This window comes from Haliotis asinina, chromosome 2, assembly GCF_037392515.1.
Source record: "Haliotis asinina isolate JCU_RB_2024 chromosome 2, JCU_Hal_asi_v2, whole genome shotgun sequence".
NCBI classification, from domain to species: Eukaryota; Metazoa; Mollusca; class Gastropoda; order Lepetellida; family Haliotidae; genus Haliotis; species Haliotis asinina.
The window spans coordinates 5,626,772-5,651,669 of NC_090281.1; the positions used below are offsets into that span (position 1 = coordinate 5,626,772).

Below are 24,898 nucleotides of genomic sequence, written 5' to 3' on the forward strand. Positions count from 1 at the left end.
ATTGTTACACATGTATGTGTTTCGGAATGTGATCCAAACCCCATTCACGTTTCGCGAAACACATACCGAGTCCTTGGGTTTGAGATTCCTTGCTAAACCCTTACTCACTGTCAAGGTTCGTTTAACATTTCGGTCAAGGCAGATTGTCTGGTTCTGTCTACAATACCACTGCACAAATAATACGTAAGTTACCAGGTATGTGTAAGATTGACGCGGAAAACCACCAGGGCGTGGCGGACAATGACGATGAGCTCTAATTAAATCAGAGGAAAGTTTGAACATATGACGTGACACTGCGACTCAGTTGCAGGTTATGCGTGATACATACACACAAGCTTATACAATTTACACGAATATTGGTGTCCATCAATATTCAGCTTGACATGAATATATATGTGTGAATAGGTTTGAGTTGCGTCTCCTGTCCGACATAACCTTTTAAGTGGCACTTTAGAAGTTGAAGAGCATGAAGACTTCTATGGATATACAACTTCTTTCTTGCAGTACATGTGGTGTAGATTCTAACACCGTCATCAAGCAAAATATTCACAAGGAGAATTCAATGAGTAAGTGAGTTAAAATTTAACGTCACGTAGGCGATATTGCAGCCATATCGTGACAAGAACAGTTTACATCAATATTCACCCCAACAAATTTATTACACGAAAACCTGTCATCAAAGGACATCATCAAAGGACAGTAAAACTACTAGCTCTTAATTTAAAACTAGTGCGCTATCTTAAGAACATACCTCAAGACAACGGTACAATCTAAGAGCAGGCTATAGATCAGTAGCAACTGAAGGTAGATCACCATATTAAGGACCATAGGGACTTTGAGTACCTTTGCAACCTATATGGACCCTAGCTGGGTTTACAGCATCCCTCCAGCCGCCGGCGATTGGAGTCAAATTTAGTCATGAATAAAATCACAAAAATCCTACTTTTAAAATCGTTAAGCTTGAAACTGACTTGGGAGTTTGGGGACTTACATACCCGCTCAGGAGGACAATACGTTTACGATACTTCAACACCCTTTTGAGGGAACAGCCACTAACAATCAAAGCAGATAATCTGACCTACTAATTAAAAAAAATATATCTATTTACAAAACATTTATCGAAATTCATTTAACAAATCTATCTCCATTAAAATTTCAATGATTAAATGATGAAAAACATTATTAAAAAGATCCATCATTGTTTTGAAAGTGAAATATCTATCCCTTATGAACAATTGTATACATGACGGGGATGTGAGTTTATACAATACAGGAGGTTGATGTTCAGTGTATTGACACGTGTTGTGATAAGAGATGACGAAGTCAGTGGGAAAGGGTAGGTTATTCTTGATTAGGTTTGATTAGTTGATCGTAAACCGTAGGGATGTAATAACCTCTGCTGATTGTCGGGTGAGTGAGTGAGTGAATTAATATATAACGTCACATCGGCAATATTTCAGCCATATTGTGACGAGAAATTTAACACTTGGACCGAATGTATGTACAAAAATCTGACAGCGGTGGACAGTGAAAATACTATAACACCATAGATATAAACATAAAACTAGCATTGAAAATTAAGACGTTGTAATTAAAGAAGGTAGATAACCTTACTAGGGACCATGGGGACTTACATTACGTTTGCTACCGGCATGGGCCCTAGCTGGATTTCCACCATACCATCAGCTGCTGGCGATTGTACGAAAGCGATTGTCCCAGCCAATATTAAAGCAAAAAGAATACTAAGTTTAGAAAGCCTGGTATACGTAACTTTAAAGTTAGTTTGAATGTTTCGGGACTTACGTATCCTCTCAGGAGGACACTAATTTTACAATACTTCTGGAGATAGTTGCATTTTAATGGTTGGTAGTATAGATTAGGAACATTGATCATTAGTGGCTGTACCCTCAAAGGGGGTTAAAGTATTGTAAAATTATTGTCCTCCTGAAGTTTTCAAAGTAAATGTATACTTTCCAGGACTTTCAAGTGTAGTATTTGTGTTATTTTAATTTTTGGCTAGAATTTCTTACTATCGCCAGCTGCTGAGGGGATGGTGTAAATCCAACTAGGGATCATGCAGGTAGCAAAGGTACTGTAAGTCCCCATGGTCCCTAGTGTGCTGATCTACCTTCTGTTGTTGGCGATCTATAGCCTGTTTTTAGACTGTATTGCCCATATAACGATATCAGTTTTAACTTTCCACACTAGTTCTAATGCTAATTGTGATATTCTAGTTGTTGTACTGTCCTTCCTCGACAAGTTTTATAATGTACACAACAGTCGTTTTCATTGCTAAATGTTCTCGTCACGATATGGCTGAAATAGTGCCGATGTGACGTTAAATATTAACTCACTCACTCAACATTTCCCATTGATTGACATAATTTGCAAATTTCGTTAAATTTGTTTCAACAGAGCATTTCAGATCATTGATTTCTTTATGAATGCTAAAGACGCTCACATTATCAATAGGAGTCTATTGTTGACTGTTTGTCATCCGTGGTCGGAACGTCTGTGGACGTTTCCGATGTGGGGGTTTCCCTCCTTGACGAAAATCCCACTGTTTATTGTGGGACGAGTAGTCTCCCTTATACTGTGACTTATGCATTTACTGAGCTTTGTAGAATTTTTATCCCAATTTGTTTCAAAAACGTCGTTCATTTTCTTCTGAAGATCGTCTCCAATTAAGACAGCTGTGACAGGGTGATCAGAATTAGACGTTTAGGCCTCATGAGTTCTCTTCTCCTCAAAGACAGATCATACTGAATCGAACCCAACATAATCATAGCATCAGTTTCACGAGTTATTTGCATGTCCATTCCTTCAGGTTTCGGTTTGGAGTATAATTCATTCAAGCAATAGGAAACGCTTGCCCCCACTGATTCACACGTTTTTTTTATTAATATTCTGCATGCGATTATCTTGGTGCTTATGAGTGTTTGAGAGCGAGTTCCATATGGGTCCATTCACTCTCTCGGTGCGTATGAACTCTGTATTGCCTAGTCGGATATATTTGTTCATTTTATCCTTCAAGATTTTCTGATCGAGACGTTTGTCCTACCGTTTGTTAATCACACTAGTAGCTTTGGCATTCACATCTGGCCCCGTCTGAACACATTCAAACTCTTGGTCCGATTCAGCTAGAACTTCACATTTGCTAGGTTTGACAGTGATATCGTCAAGATTTTTCGTCAGATTATACGAGCGCTTCAGCGTTGTCGCTAGATTCACAGCTCCTTTCGCGACATTCTTCACTTGCGCTGTCGGAAGATTCAGTGTCACATCTAGCATATTTGTTCGACTTGTGGTAACTGTCATTAGCAGTTCGTTTCTGTGTATAACTACACCATGGTTGATGGGCGTTTTTCCAAATTGAATCACGTCCTTCATAGAACATGCAACTTTATCACCTTGCTCGCCCATTACTAACTCAGAGGCAGAAGTCAGTAAGCAAACAGGCTAGATACCGCTGTATTTTCCGTGCGTTGTAGAGACTCTCGGGTGCGACGTTAAGAGACCACGCGACCGCCTACCTCATTATCTTGCGCAATGGCGAAATGCTTTCGAGGGACGTGCGTGTTAGATTCCCAATAGAGTCCGTGTAATGAAATATTACTGTTTATAACAGTATTTTGTGTATATTATATGTAGTTCTGCTCGCCCCAGTAGATTCATATTACAATTTTACTTATGTAGATGTTGGCTCAAATAGGAGTTAGTGCCAATTCTACATTACACCATACTCATGAGTCAAACACTTTATATATTCCTGGTCCATCCCCCTTGGAGGGGAGATATGAGTCAGTTCCTTATGTGTTCTCTCATTGTTCGGGATGGTGCATTTCCACTGAAGGAATATATCATGAAGCGTTACCCTTACCTATGAGTGATGACAAAAAATATTCAATTACAGGTTATCACGAACACGATGGGTCTCTGAAAACGCTTTTGGCATTCTGACCAGTAGATTAGTGTCTTTCAGAGAAGTCTTAGTGCTGACAAGAACGCAGGCAAACTGATTGTTATGACATGTGTGGCACTCCACAACTTCCTTCGCACGCAGTGTGATGCGAATTACATAAGTACACCTACAGAATGTGTTGACTCAGATTTGATGCCAAACACAGATGCACCTCTTGTTCAGCAGGGTGGGTTGATGCCAAACACAGATGCACCTCTTGTTCAGCAGGGTAGGAACAGAAGCACTCAGTCTGCAAAGGACATCAGGGACGAATTGGCAGATTACTTCATAACGATTGGGCAAGTTGACTGGCAATGGGATCGTGTGCTCTAGTCAACACACTTGTCCATATTAATGATCTTACCGTGCAAGACAAAACCATGGCGACTATAATGGTCAGTATATGACGTTTTCTTTTCGACTGGATTGAAAGGACTTTACGTACTTGCACCAAGTGCAACCCGAGGTTAAAAACAAGTTGCGCCACCCAGAGTCCAGTGGCACTGTTTAGAATGCAATGCTTTATCTGTGTGTTTTTAGGGAGAAGTGATTAATTCTCTGTAATCACATCATCGCTTCTAACCGAAGATACACATTGAAACATGTAGAAGATCCGTGTCGTGTTATTATTTCAGAAACTACTTTTAACACACACACACACACACACACACACACACACACACACACACACACACACACACACACACACACACGTGTACGTGTGTGTACTTTCGATGCTTCGATTCCGTTTTTCAATGCATTTGATTTCAGTTCCCATACACTTGGTGCAATTTAGCATAATAGCTAGGTTGAACTTTGCGTTATTACATTGAACAATTGAAAGTATCAAGGCACTAAACGAACCAAATCAAGCCCTGTTTCTACATTGCTATTTTCCCCAAAATTTTCTAGTGACCTGACCTTGCAGGAATGCGTCCAACATAGAGAAGCAATCCCTAGATGATTTGTACACCTCATCTCTCCCTGCCCTATTTTTCCTTGATTGCATCTCTTTCCTGAGTTTCTTTGAGTAATATGTTCTCAAGGCAGATATCTCGAGAGGAACTTGGTACATAAACTGATGCGCAGGATTGACTGTGACATGCTTCATTATTATAATCATGATTTTGATATGTGTTAATAAAAATGTACTTGTACGTTCAGTCTGAGTCTGAAAACATTGTATTAGTGGTATCTTGTACTACATTCTTGAATCAATGTTGTGGTAGGTGTTTTATGTAAGGCATGAGTAATTTCATGTAAAATATGTATCTATAAATGTATTTGGGCCTAAGGCCTATTACTGACGAAATTGTCAATACGGTGATAATATTTAAACATGTCATTCAATATGAAAATACCCTCTATTTTATGTACATTATGCGTTTCTTTAAAAAAAACACAATACTGAACAATAAATGTGGGATACATTTAAGAAATAAACCTTTTGGTGTCTCCCATTGTCAAGTCTATCTTAATGGGCCGAACCTGCGTTGTCCTTGTTTACAAATTTCACAAAAGGCCGGGGAGACTTCACGTGACAATGATTGGCTATAATCATACAATTTGTCGCATGAAAATAGAACAAGTTCTATTGCGTGGAACACGCTTCCCACAAGTTGTATGCAACAAACAATTTCAAATGTACCATAGTCAATACGCTGGAACTACGGTTGCACTTTCATATGAACATGTTAATAAACAGCGATTTAATATTCATAATATTCATGAGCCTGATTTATACAGTTTAATGAAATGTACAAGTGTTAATTCGGAATTGTTTCAAGCACAAGTACAAATCTTTTCGTTGCCATTGCTAGATTTTGCTTACAAGTAAAACAGATTTAGAGTTCTCCCTTCCCTTGATTTGCATTCGCAAAACATCGGTAATTTCCGCACATCATGCGTAAGTCCATTTTATTGGTCATAAGGGAGTACTACCACAAAGTGCTGAATGAGTTGCCATTGGCAGCGGGGTTTACTGAAAATAACACAAAAACGCTTAGCCAATCAGAACACACTTAGGTGTGAGGTAAGATAGTACAACTGTTCATGCCTGGTTCCAATAATGTACCACAACACACAAAGGACAATGAAATTTGATCGATGGAGGCAAACAGGGCTGAAGGTGGGAAAGCGAGAGAGAATATTGTGTGAGTATGTCTGGTGAATGGCTGACGAGAAGTGATTCATAAAGAAATTACCGTTCGACTGGTGACGTAATGCACGAGATGTTACGTATGAGTGAGTATTTTCAGGGACGAGCCAGGTCCAAAGATGCGGAGAGACAAACTGTAAACTTAAGATGGCATACATGCCATGAAACATTTAGTAACCCGTACTAATGACAATTTCTATTGAAAGGTTAGGATAATCCGTTCAGCATCCCTTGATGAAAATATTTCCCGAATATTGTAAGTATGTAAACTCAAAAATAAGTTAATATGTTTTTGCCCAAGAAAAACAATTAAAAACTGTCAAAATCCGATCGACAGTTTGAGGAAAAAACTTGCCGGATTGATGTTTGGCGGATTATCTGCTGAATGAAAAGTTACCTACAGTATATGGAGAATTGTGTAGAATTGGAATGATGATGTAGGTGAGTCACGTCAAAAGGAAGACACTGCTCGGTGTATTGGTTAGTATTGTGCAAAACTAAAAGAAAAAGAACACTCACATTACCATTTCAACAAACACCACAAATACAGGGATAATACCACTTCATGGCTATCGGCAGAGTCGACAAAACCATTTCCGTGTGTCATTTGGCAACAGTAAATAATGCTCGAAACAGGGTCCGTGTACATATTTCAAATGAAGACAGAAAGAGAACACTTAAAACAGCCTCCTCTTTTATAACTCGGCAAGAGTTGATTTCAAATATACTTGGTTGCAGAAAAATAATACATCATGCATACATGTTATCGAGGTCTCGAACATTCACCGCCAGTGAAATTGGTCGGAAGTCCACTTTTTACTGGAAACATTCCAAAGTAAATAAGGTGGTATTTAACATGATGTTTTTATGCTCTTTCTGGAAGCAAAACCGTACGGAGATTGAGATCACATAACAAAAGCCAAATGGACTACAGTACGTTCTCACTTATGCGTCGTTTATATTACAACTCATGCAGGTTTTGGATATAGGGAACATAATATTTTCTTTGACTTCCTTGTTATGTTAATTTTATGTTCAGTACAATATAATGATTTCATAAAACAAAATGTTTGGTGTTGCTAACGACCAAATGGCATTTCAGGCTATGTGACCTAGCAACAGCAATTTAGATATGATTTCAGGTGAAAGGTAACAATAAGTCTCCCAACAACCTTTATGGTTCCTGTGAGTGTGAGGTGCCCAAGGGCCATGTGTGGCATTCGTGTGATTTCACAGAAAATCCACACCTTACTGGAAAGCATTCAAAGTAAAACAACAGTGATAAACAATGATAAAATTATATTCACTTCGCATGAAAAATATGTATTCTTTGGGAAATCCTTTTAAATGTAAACTTTATAGGACATGAACGAATACAAATATCAGCACAGCATATATATACGTAGACAGTGTCTTTTGTAACAAAACTAGGGTAAACTGCACTTTACGGGTCCCCGGAAGTGTACGCGACAGGCATGCGCAGAAGCCATATTTACATCGAAGCGAGCACTAACGCTGACGCCATTTTTAGTTTACTCCGGCGATTAACTGCCGCTGTTTTATGGCCTTGTTTGACCTATTAAATTACCTTTGGGTTATAATCGAGAATCAGCTCAAGACCTTCATTCCTCAACATTATTTTAGGGTCAGTATTATGTCATGGTATTGTCAATTGCAGTGTTTATTCATTTTTTAAGATCACGATACAATTTCCCACTGCTAACCGAATGTGTGATTTTTTTGCAATCTCATATTTCAACAGAATGGGGGGTTTTATGGGGGCAGATGCCCCCCTACATTATTTTTACATATTACTTATCATTTCTTTTCTATTCCTAATAAACAAAAAGAGGTAAGTTTATTTGATGTCTAATATCAAAACGCTTCACTTACATTACAAGAACAAACCTCCGCTTGCATTAAATTCATCCGAATCCTGAACACCATTCTTTCTTTTCAATTTCAATCATTTTAAAGTATGCATGGTTTTTTTTTTTTTGGTTTTTTTTTTTTTTTTTGGGGGGGGGGGGGGGGGGGGTCAAACGCACGGCGGATAAACGCAAGAAATGTTACAAAAGGATCATCAAAACAACGTAAATATTTTTGACAGACAGACATTTTATTCAGTAATAGGCCAGTGGCCCAAAATACAAACATAGATATAATTAGAATTTACATGCGTTTATCTAAATACATCAGAATCTCTTATTTTCCCAACATTATATAAAAATAGGCATAAGTTTTTTATAACATCTATATTTTTTGAAGTCATAATGTTCATAAAACTGTGTTGTGATATAGGGTGTTTCAAGTATTTATCCAGAAACGTTTTTCTTATGTCTAGGTAGGCTTTACAATAAAGTAAAACATGTATTTCATCTTCAATTACATACAAATTCATTTGATAGCAAAAGTGACAGAATCTTGAATCATAAGGGATATTGTTGTATCTGCCTCACGATGAACTATCAAACAATCCTTTCGCAGTTCCATACCTGGGCAGGGACGCTTTCACCACTCTCCACGTACTCTCAGTTTTATTTGTGCACACACCATGCTCTGCATTCACAAATTCCTTACTATGATTTACTGTCGCATGCACATATCCCATCTCATTCAAGTTGTGGCATTCCTAGTAACCCACTACCTTATTTGGAACATTCGACACGTGCGTCCACATTTGACCAATCAGAGAAAAGGAACGTCATGAGGATTTCCCTTTGATTACTAACGATTGGATTTGGATTAATGTTTTGGAGCATTACTAAAATTCGTGTTTAAAACTCAGAGAGACTTTCAGACGAAGTTTTAAACTAAACTCTTACCAGTAAACACGAAAATGACCTCTACATTCGTCTAAAATGCCTGCTGACGGAGATCAGCCCGCTCTCGCGTGCTTTTCTTTTATATATGACGCGCTGCGCGCGTCGCTTACTGTTACTATAGAATACATTCTACTTCCGGGTGACTGCCGAAGGCAGGGACCCGTAAACTGCAGGTGTCCCCAACACTATTACAGCAGAATAAATTTAAAGCATCTGCTTGACAGTACGTGTTGTTTGAATTGCGACGATAAAAGCATACCCTTTGCCTGAATCTGGTTGGTCTTTTCTGGCATTAACCCGTTCTCTTCTGTACTCAGGGACTGGATTGTTCTATATCAACACACGAAGCCAACTATTATGGCACTGGGAAATGTCTTCAAATACTAAGTAAATAACACTAATATACATACCCGGGTTTGACTAGTGTCTCTGGCCCACACGATTTTACCTCCCACTCCCACTCCAGTACTGTAATGCTGCAATACTTATTGTAATGCTACAGTGGTTCATGTGACGGTACAGTACTAAACTGAATGCTACAGTGTTCGCTTGCTGTAACGCCACATTACTTAATTTAATGACGCAGTGCTTCTTGACTGTACAGTGCTACAGTTTTCACAGTAATGGTGCAGCCCTTACTGTAATGCTACACGCCGAGATTTTTAGTGATAACAGAATAATGAGCATAAATGACTTTCAATGTGCATAATGCCTATGAAAGTAAACGCTAACGCTTCTTCTTGAAATAGTGAGTTCAAACAGAGTAAGGCATGCAGGACACGACCGAGGGTTTTCAGTGCATGCTGATTGGCTAAATGACATCAAAGTACACACAGGTGACTGACGTCGTTGCACAATACTTCAACAATAATCAAAATAATCAAGGGTGATCAGTGTGTCTTTGATTTGTCAGAATGGTGTAACAACTAACAATAACAGCTGTTTTGTGTTCGTTATACGTGTAATTTGGAACGAATTTATTGTTTAGTTGAAGGTTTTACTTATTTATAACTTCTGTTCGACCATTGAAAGTCCGGGGTAGAATAGGCCTTCAGCAATCCATACTTGCCATACAGTGCGACTATGTTTGTCGTAAGAGGCGACTAACGGGTTCGGGTGGTCAGGGTCGCTGATGTGGTTGACACATGTACATGTCATCGGTTCCCAATTGAGCATACCGATGATCATGCTGTTGATCACTGTATTTCTGGTCCAGACTCGATTATTTACAAACCGCCGCTATATAGCTGGAATATTGCTGAGTGCGGTGTAAAACTGAACTCACTCAGTCACTAACTTCTTTTCCCGTGTGTAATCTATTGAAAGTGGCTCTGTCGACTAATGCATGAAATGCATGTAGATTTCCTTGCAACGTTATTCACTTGGACACATGGGTATTTCTTCCCAATTTGGAAACAAGGGTCGCCTTCACGATGTAGTGGTAGGGACCAAGTGACATAAATGACGTTGATATAAGTTACTTGTTGTTACCCTGCCTTGTGCCCGGCATTTACAAGTTATTGAGTAACTAAAGTCGGCATTAGAATGTGCTGGTACAAGAAGCAAACCACACACCCACACCCACACCCACACCCACCCACCCACACACACACACACACACACACAAACACACACACAAACACACACACACACACACACACACACACACGTTGCTATATAACCTTCACTTGTTTAAAATTAGGGGGCGAGGGGTGTGTGGTCTGTTACAGTAGGGTCGCGTCTGGGCATGAAAATGGTATTGCAATATATAGTTACCCGCATTGTGATGCATATTGCGATGTCTTGGGACCTTGAAGTGTTTGACAGTGAGTGCCACTAGTTACGCATATCAATCCTAGTTTGTACATTATAAGTCGCTAAACATATATGTTATGGTTCTGACAACAGTCTCAAAATTAGGCTGCAGAGTCATGAATACAGTTGTACTTTAAATGTAATTTATAGTATTGTATACAGTTTTGTCATTGAAACAGGAAAGCAGCGATCTGTTGTGAATAAGGATATGTGTAGATTTTAGATTTGGCGACGTTATAGTGGTACACAGTACGCTAGCGTGATCATTGGTAATTACTTGAATATACGTCTTTTAATACACCCCCCAACACACACATATCTACTATATACATGATCTGTAACGAAAGTGTGCTTTCATGTTCACAAGACACTGGTTTTTAGCCGTTAAAATATGACTTATAACTGGATTTTTAAATTTTTCTGCTTACGTTTATTTGTTGGCGAGGTTATGACACTAAAGAAAAGAATGATTAAAATGAAATGAATTGTGAGATACAATACTTATTTTTCATTGCGCAAGGTTTCTTTGAGATGTTCGATTACACAAAATACATGCACATGAAAGATATTGTGATAAAATCTTATTTTTCTTGTATTGAAAAGTGTTTAATTTGCAGCAGAGAAATGAATTCTTTCTCAGCGAACTGATCTCGCGAGACATTGAGTGACACGACGGGAGTAGTGGCTTTTATAGCGAAATTGAGTCGCTATCATACCTCCATGACGATTCACGACCGACGTTTATATGTGATGTAGGTAGATACCCCGTTGACGGAATAAATTATAATTTGATGCAGAGTGGAAGCCATCTGAGAAGGGTAGTGAACGATTTCATTAGCTTGACTTATCTACCCAACCCCAAAAGAACACGAAGGCATCTTGAGATAAGGAAATAAGTGACAAACTTTATTCAGTTAATGTATTATATACATCAGTGATAAATTAAGTCATTTTCATAAGAGCTAGTACACATGTATATAAGTTGCCATCTATAATTAGCTGTTCATTATTCAGTCATGCAAAATGGTTGTTTTGATAGCATTTGGAAATTGGTTCATAAACGATATGTCATTTATTGTTATCTCCTTTATCAATTCTCTTTAATCCAACAATGGGCCTTTGGGCGTTCCGAAAAATGCACATGTTATATGCGGTGGTATTACCACACAAAGATACATACAATAGTACTACTGTACGGAATGCGAGAATACCAGTTGAAACAAGAAAGTAAAGATATGTTTTTTTCCGCCAGAGTCAGTTAAGAAGTTCCCGTTGTTTTCGTCCTTCTTGAGTGAACAGGATCGAAGGGCAGCTATAAATTGCGTTATTTTGAGATCTGGATTTTTACGGGACTTCACTGTCAGCAGGAACTCCTGCATAACACCCTTGGCAAGACAGGGATGCTTTCTCGAGACATTTCTCGAGACATCCGCCGTTGGCACTGCATTTATCCAGCACCTACAGAAAATAAACAGGACAATTTAATTTGTATTACAATGAAAATATGTTCCAATATAACATTTAGTAATGGCGAAAGGTCTTTGAACTGCCCTATCGACGTGCCGATATTGCTAGAATGTTACTAACAGCTGAGTAAAAGTACACTCTCAATCTCTTACTCACTGTCACACTCATTCACCCAACGGACGCAGCAAGTAACAAGTGAAATGAACGTTGACTGCGTCACCCATGGAAACAGTTAACTATACAGATTGATCTGAGTACACTAATAACAAGCTCAAATGCGTTTCATATTTATTAGAAATCGCTGCTAAGATTATCACTTGTCCAGTTCCGATATTTATAAATCCGCAGAAAAGAGTTAAAGGTTGGACACCCGTCACAAACAAATGCAAAGTCAACTAATTATTTAACAAAATTCCCGGGACTAAATGTTATGATTCGACACCCGTGGCGAGCCACCTCCTCGTGGTGGGTGCTGGGTAACGCCAAGAGCTCGCCTACACCCCCGTTGTGGACCCGGGGGGATATTTGGTCCACCAACCTGTTGGCCGTGGGTTGCGGCCCTGTGTCGGTGGAGGAGGGGATCCTGATGGTTGAGGGCAATAGGGGCCTGGAACCGTGTTCCTATTGCTCAACACACCACTTTGGCCCTGACTTCACCTAGACGGGTGGTAGAATTGGCCCGGTTCTATCAATCGGCTGGTCACGCCATGCCCTGCGTGTGGACAACATTCTTATTGCATCAGTTGAATGTCATTGTGCATTTGTGAAATGAATGTTTATATCAGAACTTATTTACTATTCGTTTACCTAGAGTCCTATGCCAGAAGGCAGTGGCTCATGGGCCAATCTGGTGATGTCGACCTCTAAATTCTGTATGTCCCTAAGTTTCTGTTAAGAGCCGAACCAGCCTGACATTATATTTGGTGGACAAATATAGCTTTTTATGTCGTATTCACTGGAGTATATCACCCTTGTATCCCTGGTGTTTGCATGCTGGATATCCGCTGCAGATGGACACTGTCCTTGTTGACACTCGGTGGCGGGTGGGGAGCAAGGGTGCTGAACATCTCAGATACATCATGAATCAATTACATTCTGGTTCCGCTGGTAATGACAAGAAAAGGCGTCTGGAGGCTGAAGATATTTCAGTTCCAAAACAACAAGATAACTGGTCAAAATTTATAGTCATTGAGGCTACAAATGGTGAACCCCTCAAATTAAATCCTTTCTTGATTTCCAAGACAATCCAATCTATATGTGGAGAAGTCAAAAACGTCTCATGTCTCCGTGGTGGTCAGCTCCTTATAGAATGTGCAAGGAGACAGCAGTCAATTAATCTATTGCAACAACATCAGTTTGCAAATGTCAGCGTTAAGGTCACTGAACATAAAACACTCAATTCGAGTAGAGGAATTGTGCGAGACCGAGGACGTTGTTTGTCAGACATGTCAGTAGAGGAAATCGTTGAAGAACTTAAAGACCAAAATGTTACGTCTGTAAAGCGTTTCACAGTCAAGAAACAAGATGGTAGAACTGTTCCAAGCAACACCTATCTGTTTACTTTTTCATTGAACACAATCCCTAAATCATTAAAAGCTGGTTATTTCAATATCGGAGTGGAAGTGTACATCCCGACTCCACTCCGCTGTTATACATGTCAGAAGTTTGGACATGGCTCAAAATCCTGCCGAAATGTACATCGTTGTCACCGTTGCAGTGAGGATCATGAAGATGCTCACTGCAGCAAAGATCCTAAATGTGTAAACTGCAGAGGTGATCATGTTTCGTCATCAAAATCCTGCCCTGAATGGCAGATCCAATCCAAAATTCTGAAGTTGAAATATGAAAGTAACATTTCCTTTTCTGAGGCCAAAAAACAAGTACATCAAATGCAGTCGACATCATCTTCGACCATCAGTTATTCATCTGCTGTCTCCAGAAAACCCTCATCAGTGTCAGTTTCATGCCAAACTGATTTGACTTGGACTAAATCCAAACAACCAATCTCTGTGCAAACTATTAGTGACCAGGCTACTGTGACATGTGCATCTCAGACCGTCAGCCAATCAGATCAAACAGTTGCTCAGAAAACTGTGAATCTTGATGAGAATATTGAAATGTCGAAAGCTTGCCGGAAACGCTTAAATCGGAAACAAGCATCCAAGAGACGCCTGTTACAGTAGAGGTTCACAACTCCTTTGAACCCCTGGATATGGAGGTAACTCCACCTTCAGAAAACAAGCTTAGGAGTTCTCGTGAGAGGTCGCCAATACAACCACCATGAGACAAAATCCTAAAGTAATACAATGGAATTGCAGAGGCCTTAAGACCAATTGTGAAGATCTACAGTTATTATCTCAAGACTTTAAACCATCAGCCTTTAGTTTACAGGAGACATACCTGAAAAATACAGACAAATTTGATCTTCGTCAGTACAATTCATTTCATTCGTTTTCACCTCCAGGTGAGAAAGCCACTGGTGGCGCTTCCATCTTGGTGAGGCAGGATGTGATACATAGTCCTGTTCCTCTCCAAAGCAATCTTCAGGCCATTGCTGTCCGCCTCTCTTTACAAATAACATTTACGCTTTGTTCACTGTACATTTCTCCATCTTCGGCTCTTCAGCAGTCTGATCTTCAGGATCTCTACCACCAGCTTCCCCAACCCTCTATTATCATGGGTGATCTTAACGGACACAACCCTTTGTGGGGAAGTACCGATACTAACAATAAAGGCAAAATCCTCGAAGACTTCATTTCTAATAATAATTAATGCATATTTAATGATGGATCAGCCACTTATTTACATCCTGGTTTTGGAACTTATTCTGCACTTGATCTGTCTCTGGCGGATCCCAACATTTATAACGAATTTGAATGGTCGGTCCATGATGACCTGTGTGGAAGTGACCATTTCCCCACAATACTTTCTGCTATAAACCCGATTGATGACCCACCTGCAACAAGGTTAAATTTTAGTAAGGCCAATTGGCCATTATTTGAATCAATGTGTACTGACAACTTGAAATATGAGTTTGTTTCCTCTGCTCAGGACCCAGTTCAGTTATTTTCTGATAAACTGAAAATTATTGCTGATGAAACTATACCTAGGTTCTCTGCAATTCCACATATTCGTAAACCATGGTTTAATCAGGACTGTAAACAAGCCAGAAAGAGTTGGAAGAAGGCAGAAAAATATTTTCGCCGACATCCTACAGTACATAATTTAGATAAAGTTAAAATTTTAAATGCCAAGGCTCGACGTGCTTTTAAGCAAAATAAGCGTCAGTCTTGGCGAAAGTATGTTTCCCACATTAATTCACGCACACCGATGTCAAAGGTGTGGAACATGATTCAACGCATAAAAGGCAAAGGCTCAAAATCTACTGTCCACCATTTGAAGGAGGGTGATAATTTATTGACGGAAAAAGCTGACATTGCCAATAAGCTTGGCGAAACACTTGCCAAGCATTCCTCTTCATCCAACTATGCAACGAAGTTTCAGAAACATAAGGCACAACAGGAGAAGATAACAATTAATTTTAACTCAGACAATGGTGAAGACTACAATGAACTTTTTTCACTACATGAGCTACGAACTGCTTTGAGCAAGCTCATGATACAGCAACAGGGGCTGATAATATACACTATCAGCTCTTGAAACATTTGCCTGAATCATGTTTGGGAACACTTTTGAATATATTTGATACAATATGGACAACAGGGAATTTCCCAACTTTGTGGCGTAATGCCATTGTAGTCCCTATCCCAAAACCTGGCCGGGATCATTCTGATCCATCTAATTACAGACCAATCTCTTTAACGAGTTGTGTCTGTAAAACCATGGAGTGAGTGAGTTAATATTTAACGTCACATCGGCAATATCGCAGCCATATCGTGACGAGAACATATATGACAAAAAATAATACATATGGATATTATGAAGAACCTGTCTACGAAGGACAGTAAAACCACTAGATTATCACAGTTAGTATTAAAACTAGCGTGGAAACTTAAAAAATGATAGTATCACTATTTGAACAGTACAATATAAAAACAGGCTATAGATCGCCAACAACAAAGGGTAGATCACCATACCAGGGACCATGGGGACTTACAGTACCTCTGCTACCTGCATGATCCCTGGCTGGATTTACACCATCCCCTCAGCTGTTGGCGACTGTATGCAAGATTAGCCACAAATTAAAATGACACATATTCTACGATTTAAAAAAAGTGGAAGATTCAATCTGACTTACACCGTTTTGGGACTTACGTACCCTCTCAGGAGGACAATAATTTTACGGTACTTCAACCCCCTTCGAGGATACAGCCACTAACAATCTTAGCTGCTAATTGAACTTCCAATCATAAAATACTTATTTATTTACATGTCAGTCAATATATTCAATTCTTTTAAAAATGCAATAATTATATGAGAACGTACGTTACTAAAAAGGTCCTTCATAGTTCTTGATTTAAAATAATTGTCCGTTGTGATGGAATATTCAACACAGTCAAGTAAGACATGCTTGACCGTGATGATTTCATCACAAGGGATGCAGAACGGAGGAGCCTCACCTTTCAAAAGATATTCATGCGTATACCTAGTGTGGCCAATACGACATCGTCGTAGTATGACCTCTTCAAATCTGGACCGACAACCCAAGTAGGTGTAACCAACATATGGTTTTATTGCATGTAATTTATTGATACCTACTTGGGTGTCCCGCTTCTTCTGCATCAGATCACGGATGTAAGATCTAATTTTAGCTTTATAACCAGTATAGGGAATGTGAAGTGGTGTCACAGATTTGTTGAGCGCTGCCTTAGCAGCAAGATCAGCCAAAGTGTTACCAGAGATTCCAACATGGCTGGGTAACCAACAGAAGACGATGTCGTATTGGCCAGTCGCAAGATAGTTATAAAGTTCAATAATTTCTATTAAAAGTGGATGTTTACATGCTAGATGTTTAATAGCCTGAAGGCAAGAAAGAGAGTCTGAATAGATTATGTACTGTTTATGTTTAGGATGTCTTTGAATATATTTAAGAGCTGTTAATATGGCGTTAGCTTCTGCTGTAAAAATAGAACTATTATCTGGTAATCTGGAAGATATTGTTCTGGATCCAATGACAGTGGCACAAGCCACAGCGCCACCGTCCTTGGACCCATCTGTAGATAAGGATTTATAATTGCTATATTTATGTTTCAATTGATGATATTCTTGTTTGTATTGTAATTCATTAGTTTCTGATTTTTTAAATGATGTTAATGTTAGGTCGACTTGTGGCCTAACCATCTGCCAAGGAGGAGAAGAAAGAAGACGGGAAGGAGTTATGTTTTCCAGCTCAATGCCAGCCGAAGAAAGAAAGGGTTTAATTCTGTGCCCGAGAGGTGGAACAAGAGAAGACTTTTTGTTCTACAAGTCCTCGTAGAGAGGATTGAAAACACAGTTATATGCGCGGTTAGATTCGTTAGAGTATAGCTTTGTTATATATTGTAAAGATAATTTTATACGGCGTTGTGTAAGAGATGGTTCATCGGCTTCAACATACAGACTGTCAACAGGAGAGGTTCTAAAGGACCCAAGACAAAGTCTTAGACCTTGATCATGAACAGAATCTAATAATTTTAAGTTGCTGTTGCAGGCTCCACCATATACGATGGAGCCATAATCAAGTTTAGAACGGACATGTGATGGATATAGATGGAGGAGGGTAGCTTGATCACCTCCCCATTTAGAATTTGATACCACTTTCAACAAATCAAGTGCTTTCAGGCATTTAGTTTTCAGAGATTTAATATGAGGCAGAAACGTTAGGTGTGAGTCAAAAATTAATCCCAAGAACTTGGCCTCCTTGACAACTTTAATGGGAGTGCCATCTAGAGATAGTTCAGGGTCTTTATGTGGTTTATATTTACGACAAAAATGTATGCAATTAGTTTTCGATTTGGAAAATTTAAAGCCGTTTTCAAGACACCATTTATCCACTTTGTTTAAGCACAACTGCAACTGCCGCTCTATGGTATTCATATTTTTACCACGACAAGAAATATTAAAATCATCCACAAATAACGAACCATCAATAGAATCATTTAAAACTTTCGATAAACTATTTATCTTTATACTAAAAAGTGTGACAGATAAAATACTGCCTTGTGGAACACCCTGATCCTGATTGTAATGATCAGACAGGGTAGAACCCACGCGGACATGAAATTGTCTATCATTTAAAAAGTTGGCTATGAATTGCGGCAAACGACCTCGCAAACCGAAGTCATGTAAGTCTCTTAAAATACCATGTTTCCAAGTTGTGTCATACGCTTTTTCTAAATCAAAAAAGATAGACACGGCGTGTTGTTTTTTAATTAGTGCGTTTTTAACAAATGATTCCAAACGCACTAGGTGATCGACAGTACTTCTACTTTTACGGAAACCACATTGTATATCAGTGATAAGGTTATTCGTTTCCAAGTACCAAACAAGTCGATTATTTATCATGCGTTCCATGGTCTTGCAAACACAGCTAGTCAGTGAAATAGTTCGATAATTAGACGGATCCGTATGATCACGTCCAGGTTTAGGTATTGGTACTACTATAGCGTCACGCCATGAAGACGGAAATTTACCTGAAGTCCAAATATCGTCAAAAATAGATAAGAGTGCCTCCAAACAGGACTCTGGTAAGTGCTTCAGGAGCTGATAATGGATGTTATCAGCTCCAGTAGCAGTGTCATGAGCTTGATCAAGAGCAGAATGGAGTTCATGAATAGAAAATGTTTCATTATAATCTTCCCCATTATCTGAGTTGAAATTAATACTTCTTTTTTCTTGTTGTCTTTGATACGTTTGGAATTTAGGTACATAATTAGAAGAGGAAGAGTGTTTAGCGAGGGTTTCACCCAGTTTATTAGCAATATCTGATTTATCAGTAAGCAATTGGTTTCCATGCCTAAGATGATGGACACTAGATTTAATACCTTTACCCTTAATTTTCTGGACCATGTTCCATACCTTGGACATGGGTGTCCGAGAATTTATTTTAGATACATAATTTTGCCAAGATTGGCGTTTGTTCTGTTTAAAAGTACGCCGTGCTTTAGCATTTAAAATTTTAAATTTATTTAAATTATGAACCATAGGATGAGTGAGTGAGTGAGTTTAGGTTTACGTCGCACTTAGCAATATTCCAGCTATATGGCGACGGTCTGTAAATAATCGAGTCTGGACCAGACAATCCAGTGATCAACAACATGAGCATCGATCTACGCAATTGGGAACCGATGACATGTGTCAACCAAGTCAACTAGTCTGACCACCCGATCCCGTTAGTCGCCTCTTACGACAGGCATAGTCACCTTTTATGGCAAGCATGGGTTGCTGAAGGCCTATTCTACCCCGGGACCTTCACGGGTCGAACCATAGGATGGCGACGGAAATAATGTTCTGCTTTTTTCCTTGCCTTCCTAGCTTGTTTGCATTCATCACTGAACCATGGTTTCCGTATATGTGGAACTGCAGAGGAATTTGGTATACATTCATCAGCTATGGAGTTCAGTTCATCAGAAAAGCATTTAATAGCATCTGGAACGTCAATAAAAAGTTCAGGTTTAAGTTTTTCAGCACACAGTGTTTCATATAAAGCCCAGTTAGCCTTTTTTTAAAATTCCGCCTTGATGATGGAGGAACATCAGATGGAGTTACAGATTTTAGTATAGTAGGAAAATGGTCACTTCCACAGAGGTCATCGTGCACTGACCATTCGAATTCATTTAGTAGTTCTGAATTTGTGACTGACAAGTCGAGAGCAGAATAAGTTCCTGTACCAGGATGTAAATATGTATTGGAGCCATCATTATAAATACATAAATCATTATCTGAACAAAATTCTTCCAGTACTTTACCTTTACCATTAATTGTTGCACTACCCCAGAGTGGCTTGTGTCCATTTAAATCTCCCATAATAATGCAGGGTTTTGGGAGGTGATCATATAGAGCTTGAAGATCGAGTTTGTGAAACGTTGAAGACGGAGAAACATACAGAGAACATAATGTAAACGCAACGTGCAAAGTTAGTCGCACTGCAACAGCCTGAAGATTAGTAGTAAGTGTAACTGGGCTATGGATAACGTTCTGTTTAACTAGAATGGAAGACCCTCCAGTGGCCCTGTCACCCTTAGGCGAAAAACAATGGTATGCACTGAACGAACGTAGGTTAAGAACATCTGTCTCTTTCAAATGTGTCTCCTGCAGACAAAACGCTGAGGGTGCTAAATCTTGGATTAAAAGTTGTAATTCATGGAAATTATTCCTTAGTCCCCTACAGTTCCATTGTATAATAGGATTATGATAATCTATCGTTTGGGAGGATTTATTGGGGATCTTCCCCGTACCTTTTTGGCGGGCGACAAGCTGTGTGCCCTGGAGCGGACGTTTTCAGTCACGTCCATGTCCTCAAGGGATCCATATTTGTTGTATAAATTGATTTTATTGTCTGACCCTTTGGGTGCTCTACCACTAAGTTTTTTCAAAGAATCTGGCTTTGTACCTTTGCCTTTAGAGAGTTGTTTAGACTTTGTAGGCTGAGATGATGCGTTAAGATCAGAGGATGTTTCACATTGGCTTTGAGATGTACTAGGAACTGATTCTGTTGTTTGGGTCGATATTGCAGGTGAGAATATCAGAGGAGATTCCGTTTTAACCCAGGTCAGGTTTGTCTGACAGCATACAGATGACGTTGTTGTTTTAGCGGTTACTGTTTCTGACGATGTTCTGGTGATAGAAGCATAGCTTTCCTTATGCTCTGAGCTTTGAACTAGCTTTTTAGCTTCCGCAAAACTAACGTTTTGAGTGAATTTTATCCTATTTATCTCCATTTGATGTTTCCAAACAGGACAACTTTTAGAGTAGGAGGAGTGGTCACCCGCACAGTTTGTACATTTTTTAACATTACTTTCACAATCTTCTGTTGTATGTGTCTTTTCGCCACAGTGAGCACATACAACAGACAATGTGCAAGCATTGACGCCATGACCGAACTTTTGACATTTAAAACACCGCAAAGGGTTTGGAATGTACATGTCCACATTGATGTTACAATAACCTGCTTTAAGAGATTTTGGAGCAGTTGGTGAGGAAAAGGAGAACAGGTAAGTATTGGTGTTAGTTACAACATCATTCTTCCGGATTGTGAAACGTTTTACATTGAGTACACCCTGATCTTTCATCTCAGAGATGATGTCAAGCTCTGTCATATCCGCAAACAATCGGTCACGATCTCTGATGATTCCCTTGCTCGTATTCAGTGTTTTATGAGCCGTAACCGTGACTGGAACGCCGACAAACAATTCTGTGTTCATAAGGTTTGTGGCTTGTTGCCTTTTCCCACATTCAACCAACAAAGCACCGGAACGCAAACGTCTAATATTCTTGACATCACCTGCAAGGCCCTGTATACCCTTGGATATGGCAAAAGGGTTCAACTTTAATGGAGTCTTGTCAACAGTTTCAATTACAAGAAATCGTGGCCAGTATTCAATTGACGTGGGCAGTCTTAGATCTGTTTCAATTGGATCAGTGTCTAGTTGTCGTTTGGTTTTTTTAGGAGGGTTTTCATAAGCCATGGTTAATTTCCAATAGTTCGTCATCCGAGCTCCCCACCCACCACGGAGTATCACAAGGACAATGCTAAAAACAAGTGGGTCTCCAACTTGCAGCACCAAGGATACTCGGATGATATACTCCAGCAGAAGAGTTATTAATAACACATCTACCAGATTGGCCCATGAGCCTTCTGGCATAAGACTCTAGGCAAAGTGCAAAACATAATACATCAAAATCATAAACAATTCTGCCAAGACCAAAAGTAACACATTTTCCAAAAAGATTAGTGTATTGACAAAAACTTATGTCCATACACAGGGCTTGGCGTGACCAGCCGATTGATAGAATCGGGCCGATTCTACCACCCGTCTAGGTGAAGTAAGGGCCAAAGTGGTGTGTTGGGCAAATGTAACGCAGTTTAAAGCCCATCTGCCCTCAACCACCAGGATCCCGTCCTCCACCGACACGGGACGCAACCCACGGCAAACAGGTTGCCCAATTTAGTCGCCTCTTACGACAAGCAATGGGGTGCTGTGGACACATTCTGTCCCGGATCCACACGGGAGAAGAGCACTTAGCGTTACCCAGCACCCACCACGGGGAGGTGGCTCTTCATGGGTGCCATAAAACCATGGAACGAATGATAAACAATAGATTAACTTGGTATCTTGAAACCAATAACCTTCTAACAAATATTCAGTGTGGTTTCAGGAAGAATCGTAGTACCATTGATCACTTGGTACGCCTAGAATCCTTTGTCAAAAATGCAATAATAAATAAGCAACATGTTGTATTGATATTCTTTGATCTCGAGAAAGCGTATGATACCACCTGGAAACATGGCATTTTGAAGGATTTACATGATTTTGGATTGAGGGGTCGTTTACCTCTTTCTATATGTCAGTTTTTAAAAGATAGGCAATTTCAAGTCCGGGTGGGCTCTACCCTGTCTGACCATTATAATCAGGATCAGGGTGTTCCCCAAGGCAGTATCTTGTCTGTCACACTTTTTACCATCAAGATCAACAGTTTGTCCAAAGTTTTAAACGATTCAATTGATGGATCGTTATTTGTGGATGATTTTAATATTTCTTGTCGTGGTAAAAATATGCATACTATTGAACGGCAACTGCAACTGTGTTTAAACAAGATAAATAAATGGTGTCTTGAAAACGGCTTTAAATTTTCTAAAACCAAGACTAATTGTATACATTTTTGTAGAAAATATAAACCACATAAAGATCCTGAACTGTTTCTAAATGGATCTCCCATAAAAGTTGTAAAGGAGGCCAAGTTCTTGGGATTACTTTTTGACTCACATTTAACGTTTCTACCACATATCAAATCCCTCAAAACTAAATGCCTGAAGGCACTTGACTTGTTGAAAGTTGTTTCAAATTCTAAATGGGGAGGGGACCAAGCTACCCTCCTGCAACTTTATCGATCACTGATCCAGTCTAAACTTGATTATGGCTCCATTGTATATGGTGGAGCCTGTAAAAGCAGCCTCAAACTTTTAGATTCTGTTCACCATCAAGGTCTAAGACTTTGTCTTGGCTCCTTTCGAACTTCACCTGTTGACAGTCTGTACGTTGAGGCCGATGAGCCATCTCTTGAGCAGCGACGTATCAAATTAGCTTTACAGTATGTAACAAAATTATATTCCAGTGAGTCAAACCCTGCATATAACTGTGTTTTTAGCCCTCTGTGTGAGGATTTATACAATATGAAATCTTCGCTTGTACCGCCTCTTGGTTTAAGAATAAAACCATTTCTTGCTGCTGCCGGCATTGAGCTGGAAAATATAGCTCCTTCAAGTCTTCTCTCTTCTTCTCCTTGGCAGTTGGTTAGGCCCCAAGTGGACCTAACATTGACCACATTTAAAAAATCAGAAACTAATGAATTACAGTATAAACAAGAATATAATGAATTGAAACATAAATATAGCAGTTATAAATCCATATTTACAGATGGGTCCAAGGACGGTGGCGCAGTAGCTTCTGCCACTGTCATTGGATCCAGAACAATATCTTCTAGATTACCAGACAACAGTTCTATTTTTACTGCTGAAGCTAACGCCATGTTAACAGCTCTTAAATATATTCAAAGACACCTGAAACGTAAACAGTATATAATCTATTCCGAATCTCTTTCTTGCCTTCAGGCGATTAATAATCTTTCTTGTAAACATCCACTTTTAATTAAAATTATTGAATTATATAATGATCTTGCTACTGGTCAGTACGACATCGTCTTCTGTTGGTTACCCAGTCACGTTGGCATTTCCGGTAACGCAATGGCCGATCTTGCTGCTAAGGCAGCACTCAACAAATCTGTGACACCACTTCTTATTCCTTATTCTGACTACAAAGCTAGCATTAGAGCTTACACTCGTGATCTGATGCAGAAGAAGTGGGACACCCAAGTAGGTATAAATAAACTACATGAAATAAAACCCTACATTGGTTATAAATACTTGGGTTGTCAGTCCAGATTTGACGAAGTCATTTTGCGTCGATGTCGTACTGGCCATACAAGATACACTCATGCATACCTTTTAAAAGGTGAGGATCCTCCGTTTTGTATCCCTTGTCATGAGAGAATCACAGTCAAGCATATCCTGCTTGACTGTGTTGAATTTTCCATCATAAGGGATAAGTATTTTTCTGTAAAAACTGTTAAGGATCTTTTTAACACAGTCAGCGCTCATTTAATTATTGGCTTTTTAAAGGAAATTGATTTCTGGATTGAATTTTGAGTAATATGTACTGTATATAAATGTATTTTAATGATTGGTAGTTTAGGTTAGGAACTAGAATTGTTAGTGGCTGTACTCTCAAAGGGGGTTGAAGTATTGTAAAATTTTTGTCCTCCTGAGAGGGTACGTAAGTCCACAAACATTCCATGTAAATTTAAATCTACCAGGTTTTTAATCGTTGTATTCTTGTTGTTTTAATTTTGGTTAGCATTTTGTATACTCGCCAGCGGCTGAAGGGATGGTGTAAATCCAACTAGGGTCCATGCAGGTAGCAAAGGTACTGTAAGTCCCCATGGTCCCTAGTGTGG

General features: G+C 39.3%; 1 pseudogene; it reads right to left on the reverse strand.

Annotated features, from left to right (window-relative positions):
• Positions 1 to 3,057: 3,057 nt before the first annotated feature.
• Positions 3,058 to 24,898, reverse strand: part of LOC137274762 (uncharacterized) — a 44,869-nt pseudogene continuing 23,028 nt past the window's right edge.